Genomic DNA, 14278 nt, shown 5'->3' with positions numbered 1-14278 from the left:
AAAAAGACTTGGGGATAATTGTGCAGTCAATTTGAAGTTTGCTGAGTAGTGCAGATGGGCTGCCAGAGCAGGTCATGGAGTCTTGTCTATGATACATAGGAATTTTGCTAGCAGGGACAGGGAGGTGATTATCCTGTTGTACAACGCAATGGTCAGGCCACACCTAGAGTACTGGTCTGGAGGCCTTATTTTAGGAAGGATGTAGAGTTGCTAGAAGGAGTACAAAGAATGGCAACAAGATTCATGAGGGGAACAAAGGGGTGCTCTTACGAAGAAAGGCTTAAGTTGTGTAAATTGCAGCACCTGGAAAGTAGGCACCTGCGAGGTGATCTGATTGAGGTGTATAAGGCCTTGAATGGGTTGAGCAAGATGAATGCTGATGGGATTCTTCCGCTTGCTCAGATTAAGAACCCGAGGGTCACAGATTCAAATTGAGGAAAGACAGTTGTAGAATAGATGTGCAGAAATTTGCCTTTAGCCAATGGGTGTTTGATTGGTGGAACAGATTTCCATCTTTTGTTGTGGAAGTTAATAGCCTAAATAAATTTAAGGCTGAGCTGGACAGGCATTTGAAATGAATGGAGGGGTGAAATGGGAGGTTTTTTTTTTTTTTTTTTTTTTGGCTGATGCTGCATAAGCTTGCTTTCTTGCATCATATGCCTCTCCTAATGCTAATACTAATTTATGAAATGGGGATACATTTCCAGTCTAGAGGGACCTCCCATGGATCCCAGGATGCTCTCGTAATTATGGCTAATGGTTTACTTACCTTCTTTGCTGCCTGCATTAATATAATTGAATAGAATCCATCCACTCCAGGTGCATTTTTTATGTCCTTCTTAAACAATTTCTCTTTCACTTTTCTTTCAGTTATTACAAAGCCATTTAGCTCCTTGTTAGAATTTGAAAAATGTCTGTTTTTCAGACGAATATAGATGTGTGAATATAGATGAAAAATACCTGTTCAATTTGTCCGCAATCTGAGGAGCAGGGTCATCAACAGTTAACCAATAGACCTGAATAGGTCCAATGTGATTCAACCCCTTCCTTCTACTGTGAATATAAGCATAAAATTCTTTGCTGTTTTTCTTTGCATTCTTTTCAAGACTTCTCATAATCTACCTATGGTTGCCTAGCCTCATTTGTGACTGGGGGTTCTGTGCAAAACTTATACCAGGTGTTTTTGTAATAGTGATATTTTAATTTTTTATTTTTTCAAATTTAACAATAACTAAGAAATAATTAAATAATAATATACAGGTAGGACCCATTTTAGGTTCCAGCAAAACAGGGTCATAAAATGAAAAGTTGTAAACAAGACCAAATTATAATGTAATTGAATGAGATAGGTTCCAAAATTCCCAAAGTTTTTCCAAGTATGCACTAATATTTCTGTTCTTTTTAAATAATTAAATATTTTAAACATTTAATGCACATGTTTTATTTTTAACCTATATATAAAATAATTAATAAAATAAAATTTTACTCTGGTCCTGTGGAGTCATCACTTGAGTATGTATTTACTCAAGTGATGACTTCCCTTCCCGTTTCGTCCACATTAAAAACTAAATCAGGGTGGTAGTTGCCTTCATCTATTAAGCTTCTCTTCCACCACTGCAACATCAGCACTACCAGCCTCACCAGACACTTTCACATTGTGAATTTTACAACAGTTTTTAAACCGATGAAACCACCCTTTGCTGGCCGTAAATGTTTCAGTGCTACCAGCCTCCTCACATATTTCTTCAAATAACAACTTTGTCGAGAAATACCACCTGTATAACAGAAATGTTATTTTGGTTCATATCATCAACCCACAACACTAACAATTTCTCCATATTTTCCACTGTCTCACTGCATGAATAAGTTGTTCTGGAGGATGACACACTTGTTATTCCTGTGGCGCTTTATTTTATTTTATCTACATTGTTCATAATCGTTGATACAGTAGAAGGTGCTAAACTCAACGCCTTCACACATCCAACCGATGCTCACCCCCCCGGCACAGAAACTGCAATATGCTTAGAGCTCATGGTTACACAAAAATTATTATTAATGAGAAATAACACTGTGTAACCCGTTAACAATTGAGGGAAAATTCACAATGAAATGAACATGGCACAGTGAATGTAAACAAAGAACCACGGGGGCTCACATCTGGTGAGCATGGACTTGGCACACCCAGGGTCCTGGGCTGGATATCATCATTCTTCTCTTTCTTGGTGATTCCCTTCTACTTTTGACTCTCTCTGTCTCAGGGTACCTTGGGAATTTTTTTTTTTTTTCTGGTGCATTATAAGCACCAGGCTTCCTTGCACCATATGGCTATTAATAATAATAACTCTTGGCGTAGCTATCATTCCACCCACAATGCACCACAAAAAACAAAAGAAACGCCTAGTGCGTGTTTGGACTTACAGGTGTTGCTGCAACGTGTTACTGAGTTGTGATTTTTTTGTTATTTTAAATTTTTTCAGGTAATATTTTGAAACAGTCGTTAATGTGAAAAATCGTAAAATGGACCATCGTAAAACGGGACTTACCTGTATATTGAACAAAAATTTTAAAAACGAATAATATTTAATACATTAATCGACAATATTGTTTAGAATTGCAGTCATTACTCATTATTTCCTTATTAGCACTAGCATTAGTAGGGGCATATGATGCAAGAAAGCAAGCTCATGCAGCATCAGACAAAAAAAAAAAAAAAACTCCCATTTCACCTCTCCATTCGTTTGAAATACCTGTCCAGCTGAGCCTTAAATTTATTTAGGCTATCATCTTCCACAACAAGGGATGGAAGTCTGTTCCACCAACCAACTACCCGCTGGTTAAAGGCAAATTTCCACACATCTATCCTACATTTGTCTTTCCTCAATTTGAATTTATGCCCTCTCAGGTGATTATTCTGAGCAAGAGGAAGAATCCCATCGGCATTGAGCATACTCAAACCATTCATGGCTTTATACACCTCTATCAGATCACCTCGTCGCTTTCTTCATAAGAGCAACCCTTTGTTCCATTCACCAGAAGTTCCATTCACCTTATCTCCAGAAGTTAAAAATAATACAGATATTACTGAAAGTGAATATAACATAAAAATTACATTTTAAAATATCGTCCTATGTTCAATAATAAAAAACGAAAAAATAAACATTAAGAATGAAGTATATTCTCTGCTTCTAGCATATTTTTAAGTTGACTCACACAAACACTCTTAGAGTGATGATAAAGTGGGTAACTAGACATTAAGATGTGGTAGGCTCATTGATAGAAATGCAGGTTTGAAAATCAAACGTCTAGTTTGATTTTCAAACCTGCTCAATTATATTTAGCAGGTTTATTGACTTAATTGTTATATTAAATTATTTTCTATAAGTAGCTTATAGTCCTAGTCAAGCTCTTTGGTTTATTTTGAATTTAGATAGCGATTTTGAAAGTTAATACTTGGTGTGTATAGCATGGTTTCTTAACCTATGGATCGCGATCCAAAATTGTGTCGGTTGGCATACTGAGTGGGATGCAAAATATTTTTAACAATAACAATATTTATGCCTAATAACATACAATACGTTATAAATGTACAATACAGGTGACCCCCGCTTAACGCTGATAATGCGTTCCGGAAAAACAGAGCGCTAAGTGAATCCGCCAAAATATTTAATATTCAAATATTTGTACATATAAAATATTCCGCATTACATACGTATATAATTAAACTTAAAATTCCAATTAAAATCATGAATTTAATTGATCTAAATTGATTTAATTTAATTGACGAATTTAATTATGAAAAATGTGTCGATTTTGGGTTGAACTTTGGCCCTCTTCCAAATAAACTAAAAGGGGCATTAATTTTAAATTCCCTGCAGTTTAATTACCACCCAACAATAAAGTCAACCGATCCTTCGCTGCTTTGAAACCTGGCATGTTTTTTTCATCTTTCAATATGAAACTTCTTTTAGGCATTCGTTTCCACAAAAGTCCTGCTTCATTTATGTTATAAACTTGTTGAGAAGTATAACACACAATACCCCTCTTCAATAATTTTAAAAAGTTATTTTTTGAAAGTTTCGGCTCTTTGATCTGCACTTGCGGCTTCTCCCTGGATTTTAAATCTATTCAACCAGCCCTTACTAGTTTTAAATGGTTCCAATTTTTTTTTTTTTTTTTAGGTGAGTTTTCTTCAGATCATCATATAGGCTAATCTCTCTCTCTTTTTTATTATTTATAATATTTAACTTAACTGAATTCTGTGTTGGATATTATCTTCAATAAAATTAGTTAGTCTTTCCATTTCAATCGTAATAGCCGGCCCTAGCCCTCGTTGCTTGCAGTGGAACAGCTATCTTTCCCGCTGCTAAAATTAATTCTTTATTATTTTTTTTATAATTGTTCTTACAGTTAAACTTGCAAGTCATAAATTTTGGCACACATCCGCTTGTCTTTGACCGGATCGATTCGCTTCAAAACGTCTAATTTGATTTTCAAATTCAGTCTTTTTCTTACATTTATAGTCTTCGTATTGCGCTCAGATGTTGTTGCTTTTTCATCCTTATCGGCCATTATTAACTCTTCGAAAATGTAACTGCGTTGGTTGCATTAATCATGATACAATGTTCGAGTAAACTGTCCGTTTCGCACGATGTCTAATACTGTACTGAGTGATGACTAGACTTCGAAAAAATGCATATAACGCAAATATTACAAGCAATATACGTGATCATTTATTAAAATGTTGATCTCCGAACTACGTAACAAGTCACTGTACTGCAATTAAATTAGCGCGCGAGAGAATTTCACTGAGCGTGAAATTCTCTGTGGGAATATTTCTCAGGTCGACATGGGAAACGTTTTAACAGTATTTTTATATTCATTTTCAAGCTATCGACTCCATCAAATGAAACGATTTCGTTAAATATGCCAAAAATGCAATCTGTAAAAGAGCGTTATAGTGATCTATAACAGCGTTATAGTCAGATACGGGTTATAATATAAGAACAGCGTTATAGCGAATCAGCGTAAAGCGAACCGCATTATAACGGGGGCCTGCTGTAATCATTTTAAAAACCTTTCGCGCCACTGCACGCCGAAATACCATACTGAGGTGCTCAGAGCTGAAATAATTTCTTGCGGGATTACGTTGATGTTCTTTTATACAAGTGTTAGCATTATTTTTGTATACATATAGATTCTTAAAATTTAAACTACCCATAATGCCAAAACATGAATACAAAGAAGCATTTTTAGAGCTAGGTTTCATCTGCATTAATGATCGTGGAGTAGACAAACCACAGTGTGTACTATGCTGTGAAGTATTAAGTAATGAATCAGTGAAGCCAAATAAACTTAAAAGACATTTTGAAATGAAACACAAAATGTTTGCATTTACTGGTAAATACCGCCATTTTTTTAAAGAAAAAAACAGATCAAAAGACGGCATTTCGATGCTCCAAACAACAGTATTGTATATTCTGCTCGACAAACTACATTGGCTTCCTATCATATTGCTTGGTGGATTGCAAAGCAGAAAAAGTCTCATGCTATTGGGGAAAATCTTATAAAACAGCTGCTATATGGTGCGTATTACCTGCGGAGATGAAATTGTGAAAAAAGTGCAACAGATTCCCCTGTTAAATGATACAATTCGTGCACGCACGCATCATAGACATGTCGAAAGGTACTAAACAATAACAAATTGCAGTTATAAAAATTGGTTGCATATTTAGTATTCAGCTAGATGAATCAACTGATCAAGCAATGATGCTCAGCTCATGGTTTATGTACGATACCCAGGTGTAAAAAGCATGGAAGAAGACATTTTATTTTTCTGACCAATGACCACTACAACAACAGGAGAAGATATTTTTCAAATGGTAGATTCTTTTTTCAAGGAAGAAGGATTGAATTGGAATCAATGCTGCAATGTATGCACTGATGGTGCACCAGCAATGCTAGGGGCTTGGCAAGGATTTTGTCCAAGATTAAAAGAAATTAATCTGCAGGTTAAAACATTTCACTGCTTCATACATAGACAAAATTTTGCTTCAAGAAATCTGTCACCTGAGTTGTGCACTGTGTTAAATGAGATAATTCACATTGACAATTTTATTAAATCAAGGGCTCTCAATTGTCAAATTTTTAACCAGATGTTTCTGATTCTGGTGCTGAATACAAACACTTGCTATATTACTCTGAAATCAGATGGCTGTCTCGGGGAAAAGTACTTCAGCGAGTTTTATCATTAGGCAATGAGATCAAAAATTTTTTGACCGAGAAAAATCATCCTCTGGTATCAAGATTCTCCGATTCAAAGTGGATTCTTCAAGTAGCTTACTTTCAGATATTTTTCCAAAATTAACAACTTAAATACATCTACACAAGAGCGCAATCACACTTTAATGAATTAGCTGAAAAGATAACATGTTTCAAAGGTAAGCTAAAATTATGGGAAAAAAATGTGGCAGAAAAGAAAAGAAAACTTGCCTCCGTCCTGACCCTTAATCAACTTACTGAAGATAAAAACATTAATTTCGTTGATACTGACATACAAGAAATTATTGTCAGACATTTAGAAAACCTAATAGTAGAATTTGATTGGTATATTCTCAAAGGAGATATCTTCAAATATAGTTAGGTACAGATGTCATTTAATTTTGAAGTAAATGACTTGCATGAAGATTTTGTCAATATTAATAACCTACAAGAGCAACTCATTGAAATACAAAAGTGATGAGGCACTTTGCTACACTATTAATAAAAGCACAGAGTCTTTGTGTGCATTGTTGTTGTTGTTGTTGTTATTTGGTTTTTAGGAGCATTAGCAACTAAGGCCATATTGCTCCGGGGATATGTGGTGGTCATTCCCTGACCTTCCTGTATCCTCTGTGGTCACGGGCTCGAAACCCGGTCTAATCAAGAAGCGTGTGTTACGCACTGCTGCTGCTGCTGCCCACCTGGCTACGGAGGCACCTTTGTGTGCATTCTGGTTGAAATTAAAAAGCGAAAAGCCAAAATTAGTAAATGGAGCACTGAAAGTACTACTGCCCTTTGCAACAAGATACATGTGCGAGTCACGTTTTATAACAAAAACCAAATTGCAAAACAAACTGCAGCCTGAAGATGACCTAAGGTGCAGCCTATCTCGTATATAAAACCAAGATTTGATGAGCTTTTAAAACTTATTCAGAACCAAGATTCATATTAATAAGATTTAATGTTGTTACCAATATAAGTAATGTATTTTATATTATTAAAATATAAAATTTATTTAATTGTTATCTGTATGTGTTATTTTATTAATCTTTGCTTGGGTCACAAAACAAAAACTATTACCATAATCTGGGTCATGGCTCAAAAAAGAAGAAACACTGGTATATAGATTTTACTGTTCGTAACTTGCCGCCATTGTTGTACGATACTGAATAGTGTAACATATCCCGAACTATGTAGCGCAAGATTTAATGTAAAACTAGATAGCGAAACACATAGCGCAGTATTAGAATCTGTTAGCTTAGTAATGTATTATAATTAATCAGTAAAATTTATTAAACTTATTAAATTTCATTGTTAATTAAATTATACTTAAATGGAATCATGACCCAGACTAGAGCAGCCAATGCTCACAGATTAGACAGAGTGCTTTGGCTCGGAGAACTGAAGGGGACGATTCTACAATGCATCACAGTCTAAAAAAATGCACAAAATCTGAAATGTTTGCGGATCTGTCTAGAACAGAGCATGATCATGATCTAGCAAGGAGGATGTCTTTGTGTATGCTAGGGGCAGAGCCTGTGAGGAAATTAGGTGCCAAATCAGTGTTATGATGGGCATCTATGAGAGTTTTAATATGAGGAAATTAATATGAGGAGCACATCAAGCTCTCAGCTGCCCAACTCAATGCCCAAGCTCACTCCTGTGCATCAGGCAACACAGCGGCAATCTCCAAGGCAATAACTATTTCCTGTGTGCTGGTCCCACAGGAACTAGTTATTGCTGGTGAATCTATTGTCAGGGAGACAGGGAATATATTATGCAATAAGGATAGGCGGAACCAGGAAAAAGGTATGTCTGTCAGGGGCAAAAGTTGATGACATTGTAGACCACATATCATTATTTAAGGACACAAAAGACGATATTGTTGACACTAATTGCCTTAAGAGTAAGAGATTTGCAGATTTAATTAACAAGTACACATCAATGTTGAAAAAAAGTTGCGAGCTAGGGTTGAATTTGAAAGTGTCTGCAATTCTGCCTAGACATGATAGGACAGAGTATATGATGAAAATCCTGTGCAAGGGTCATGGGGTAGAATTTTTTTAAGCGGGTATTTTGTGCTTGCTAACAGTAGAGACTGCTTCTACAGGGAGAATACACTTAAATAGAAAATGTGCAAGAATATTTTCTGATGCAAACGAGGCAGTGTTAGGTGGACTAGAAAACTGCTAGCTTGAGGGGGATTCACAGATTAAAAGATTAACAGTAGCCAGAGGCAGAGGGGAAAGCGATTCTTGCACTGCTTCTATTCTAATGAGCAGCAGCCTAGAGAGCAAGTTGCTGGGGATTTCAAGAGCTGCTGGGTGTCATCATGGAACAAGAAAATACATGGGCTGTGTTAGGGTAACAAAGAGTAAGAAAAGGTGCATGTATACCAATGCTAGAAGTATAGTAAATAAATTTGATGAATTTGAAGTGCTGATCAAGGCATCAAAGGCAGATATTGTTGGGATATCAGAGACATGGTGTCACACAGATATAAGAAGTGCAGAATTGTAATTTGAGGAATACAATGTATACAGGAAGAATAGATAGGGTAGGAAGGGAGGAGGGGTTATGCTGTTAGTTAAGAAACATAAAATCTAAGGAAGCGCCTCCAGTTGATATGGGTGGACAGTACAATGTTGAGTCAGTTTAGTGTGACATAAACACTGGGAAAGGGAAAATGAAAGCAGGAGTGTATTATAGGCCTAACGACTCTGATGAGTACAATGAACAATTGTTCAGAGAAATAGAGTAAATCCGAATATCTTGCAATTGGGGATTTTAACTTTCCAGATATAGACTGGAACTTGTGGGTTGGTCACTTGCAAGCTAGCAAGAATTTGCGGATTTATTGGAGCATTTTTTTTTCTTTCAGCAACATGTTCGAGGAGCATCCAGAAGGAGTAATACTCTTGATATGATTATTAGCAGTGTTGATTCATGCATTAGGAATTTGCAGATAAAAGAACCACTAAAAACATCCTACTGATATGGGATTCACTTAACGATGTAACTATAATGAAGGGTAAAGGAAAGGGTTTTTGTTTTCATAAAGGAGACTACAGCGGGATCAACTGATGATATTAAAAACAGCAAATTCTAAAAGGGAAGCCTTCAAGGAATTAACCTTGGAACTACTAGGCTTTTCATACCAAATAAGAAATACTGTTCAAGATGGATGGACCTACTTGGATGTCAGATAAACTACTGAGATTCACGGCAGAGAAGAAAAATTTGTGGGATGCATATAAATTATTAGATGACACAGAAGCCTACGACAGATATAAGCTAGTCTGTAATCAAGTCACAAAGGAGGTTAAACAAGCAAAGGCTGATTATGAGAAATCTTTGGCAAGGGATGCAAAGAAAAACAGCAAAGAGTTCTTTACTTATGTAAACTCTAGAAGAAACGGGATGTATCAGACTGGTCCACTTGATATTGATGGTTCTACTGTTAATGATCCTGCTCAGGTAGCTAACTAACTAAATGAATATTTTGTATCGACATTCACACATGAGGAGTTATTCAGCGAGGGGAATGCCAGAGGTGTATTCAACTCTGGCAGTAAGCTAGATAATCTTGAAATAACTGAGAGTAAAGTGGAGGAGAAATCGTTGAAGATCTTGCCTGACCATTATGATTGGATATTATGATGCAGTCACAAAAGAACTGGATGCAGGGAATAACTTTGATATTATATACTTGGATCTTAGAAAGGCACCTGGGGTGGATGGGATCTATCCAGTTATATTAAAGGAGGCAGCAAAGTAAGTAAGCAAACCCTTAGCCATAATTATGAGAGCTTCCTTAGACTCAGGGGAGGTACCCATAGACTGTAGATGTGCAAATGTGAACCCAATTCACAAAGGAGGATCAAATGCTGACACAAGTAATTATAGACCTGTGAGTTTAACTTCTGTTCCTGGAAAATTAATGGAGGCACTGGTTAAAGAAGCACTGGAGGATAATCTAGACAAGACTTCAGTTATAGCTCAGACACAGCATGGTTTTGTTAAGGGAAAGTCTTGCCTGACCAATTTGATTGGATACTATGATGCAGTCACAAAAGAACTGGATGCAGGGAATAACTTTGATATTATATACTTGGATCTTAGAAAGGCTTTTGATACTGTTGCACATGGAAGACTGCTGCACAAATTGCAGCAGTGTGGCATTGGAGGAAAATTGCTGCTATGGATAAAGGGGTGGTTGAGGGGGAAAAGACAGAGAGTGGTAATCAATGGACACTGCTCATCGTGGACTAATGTTATTAGTGGAGTCCCTCAGGGTTCAGTGTTGGGTCCATTATTGTTTTCTGTATTTATAAATAATATTAATGATGGTATATCAAGCTTAATGTCCAAGTTTGCAGACGATACAAAGGTTGGCAGGGTTGTTAAATACACTACTGATGGTATGCTGCTGCAACAGGATCTGGAAAGGTTGAGCAGATGGGCTGAGAGGTGGCAAATGAAGTTTAACATTAACAAATGAAAAGTACTACATATGGAAAACAGCAACCCCAGAGCAACATATCAACTCTGTGGTACTACACTGACAGTGGTAGAGAATGAAAAGGACCTGGGGGTAATTGTGCAGGCAGATATGAAGTTCTCTGAGCAGTGCAGACGGGCTGCAAGAGTACTCATGGTGTCTTGTCAATGATATACAGGAATTTTTCTAACAGGGATAAGGAGGTGATTATTCCCTTGTATAAGGCAATGGTCAGGCGACACCTTGAGTACTGTATACAGGTTTGGAGGCCTCATTTCAAGAAGGATGTAGAGCTGCTGGAACGAGTACAGAGAAGGGCAACAAGATTAGTGAATGGAACAAAGGGTTGCTCTTACGAAGAAAGGCTTAAGTTTTGCAAATTACAGTGTCTGGAGACTAGGCACCGGCGAGGTGATCTGATAGAGGTGTATAAAGGCTTGAATGGTTTGAGCATGCTCAATGCTGATGGAATTCTTCCTCTTGCTCAGAATAATCACCTGAGAGGACATAAATTCAAATTGAGGAAAGACAGATGTGCGGAAATTTACCTTTAGCCAGCGGGTAGTTGGTTGGTTGGTTGGTTGGCGGAACAGACTTCCATCCCTTGTTGTGGAAGTTGATAGCCTAAATAAATTTAAGGCTCAGCTGGACAGGTATTTTGAATGAACGGAGGGGTGAAGTGATGAAGTGAGAGTGTTTTTTTTTTTTTTTTTTTTGGCCGATGCTGCTTAAGCTTGCTTTCTTGCACATCATATGCCTGTACTAATACTAATGTTACAATATGGTCAGACACGAAGTTTGCCAAGCATTGCGCACAGGTTGCAAGGAAGTCTTGGTGTCCTATTGACGATTTATTGCACATTTGTTAGATTTGCTAGTAGAGATAAGGATGTCATAAGGCTATTGTTAGACCACACTTGGAATACTGTGTTCAAGTATAGAGACTACATCTAAAGAAAGACACTGAGCTTCTTGAAAGGGTCCAAATGCAGGTAACCCACATGGTGAGATTGGCAAAAAGGGCGCCTATATGAGGAAAGATTTCGAATATGTGGTTTGCACAGCTTGGAAACTAGTCACCTTAGAGGAAACTTGATTAAGGCTTTTAAGGCTGTGAGAGGCATAAGTAAAATGTATGAGGACAAAATTTTCACGGTTATAAATGGTTCTAGAACTAGGGGCCATAAATTCAAGTTACGGGGGGGGGGGGATGTTTAGACTGGATTGCAGGAAGTTTTATTTTAGCCAGTAAGTTATCTACATGGGTGGTAGAGGCTGACAGTTTGAGGAAATTCAAAGGTCAGCTGGATAGTTACCTATGGGAGGAGGGAAGCACATAAGGTGTCTCTTTCCTTTTTCTTTATTATTTATTTACTTTATTTAATTTTTTATTAATATTATTTTATTCTTTCCTTTTTTTTTTTTTTTGCTACTGCAGCATGAGCCTTATGCTTCCTTGCACCATGGCCATTACTAATACTAAAAGACAGTAGCAAATTTAAAATTAAGAAAGAAGTTCGACAAGGAGACAATATCTCTGAAGTTGTTTACTGCTGCCCTTGAGGAAGCTTTCAGAAGATTGGACTGCTCGCAGAACGGAGTCAATGTGAATGGAGAGTTTTTAAATCATTTATGATTTGCAGATGGCATTGTGATCATAAGCCACGATCCCAAAGAATTAGAGAAAAACCTTAACCAGTCATGCAGAGTTAGTAAGGATTTCGGACCAAAGATGAATATGGCTAAAACAAAAGTAATGATGAACAAGTAGGCCACAGAAAGGGATATAATCGTTGAAGGAGTAGAAATTTAAAAGGTGGATTTATATACTTATCCTGGATAGGTCATTAGCTGTAGCAATGATAAATGGCTGGAAGTGAAGAGAAGAATAAATTTTGGGTAGATAGAATTCAGGAAATCCAGTCACACCCCAGTACATCTGAAACATAAAATAATTAACCAATGTACACTCCCCACTATGACTTATGGAAGTGACACTTGGGCACTCAACAAAAGAATGAAAGAGAAGCTGAAATGAAAGCAAAGAATGGAATGAATTATATTAGAAATCACACTGTTGGATAGGAAGAGAAACACATGGATTACGCAGAAAACACAAGTTAATTATATTCTTACCAAAATTAAATAACTGAAATGGACTTGGGCAGGACACATAGCTTGAAGACATGATGACAGATGGACTAAGAAAATAACAGAATGGTAACCAAGAGGAGCTAAAAAAAAATCCTGGAAGACAACAATGGAGATGGACAGATGAAATTCAAGAGTTCATGGGTAGTAAATAGATGGCCATTGAACAAAACAAAAGGAACTGGAAAGTTGCTGGAGAGGCCTTCATTCTGCAGCGGATTGAAAATGACTGCTGACGATGATGAGTTCACAGATTTCTTCACCACATTAGCTTTCTCTCATAAATAAATAAATGTTTACTTTTCATACTCTAGACTAGTGCTACTCAAAGTGTGGTTCATGGACTGATGCTGGTCTCCGACGAATTGGAAATTCATTGTGGATGCTACTGGTGCGCGATGAGTCTTCCGTTACCGGCCCACTTTGGATTGGAAATAAAAGGAACTTGTCCTTCACCATAGATAGTTTGAGAAGCACTGCTCTAGAATCAGCAAAGTGCAATTACTGTAGTAGTTTACCAGGATAACATCAGTGTGCAAAAGAAGCAAAACTCTACTTAACTACAGATATATGTATGTACTGGCACTCCCCAGCTAATACAATAATAGACTTATGGAAATTCGACTTTATATAAGTTTTTGTCAGCAGGTGCAAACTTAAAAAAATTATGGGTCATGGAAACTTATTTTGCATCCCACAGGAATAAATGGAGATATCGTGAAAATATCATAATGTGAACCCAATAACACAGTGCTTTTTTTTGGTAATTCATTCCAAGATCTTGTAAGTGAAATTTTTGCTATATAAGGAAGCTATTTATCTCTCTAAAAAGTTATTTTTATAATGGAAATTGCACTGCAATTTCATCGTTATCATATGTTCCATTATAAGAATTAATTTTGAACACCTCTGTGATATTTTTCTAAAGCATATTTCAGGAGGTCACTACCATAAAACAATAAAAACGATTTGCACTTTCCGGTTTATTGGGCTTTTCTGTTAGCACAACTTATTATAAACAGGTAGTAAACTCAATCTTATTGCTTTTGTGATACCAATAACTGGAATTCTGTGGGTTTTTATATTATGGTATAATGGTGAAATGAGTTCCCCTTCATTGAAATCTTCAATCATATAAAAAACAAATAAATTTTCAGAATCTTTTCTTCATTCCTATTTACTTAAACTGGTGAAGGGATAGGAACCAACAGAAAGTGCAAGTGCTGGCAGTGCTAGTAAACGAATCAAAATTGATTTAGAAATGAGATGATTAATTAAGAAGTACGAAGCAGGACAAAGTTTGTCATTTATTGCATGGAATTAGGTCTCACTGCTTCAACAGTGAATACTATTTTAAGGGAGGGTGCA

At 36.7% G+C, this 14278-nt stretch overlaps 1 protein-coding gene across 1 annotated transcript in view; it reads right to left on the bottom strand.

Annotated features, from left to right (window-relative positions):
- Positions 1 to 14278, bottom strand: part of LOC150077294 (condensin-2 complex subunit H2-like) — a 482911-nt gene that overhangs the window by 290484 nt on the left and 178149 nt on the right. The gene's annotated exons all lie outside the window — the stretch shown is intronic.

Source organism: Mastigoproctus giganteus, chromosome 12 (assembly GCF_048544385.1).
Source record: "Mastigoproctus giganteus isolate SK-2022 chromosome 12, ASM4854438v1, whole genome shotgun sequence".
In the NCBI taxonomy this organism is placed as follows: Eukaryota; Metazoa; Arthropoda; class Arachnida; order Uropygi; family Thelyphonidae; genus Mastigoproctus; species Mastigoproctus giganteus.
Note: the sequence above shows the minus strand (reverse complement) of the source record. Positions and strands in the feature narration are given on the sequence as shown.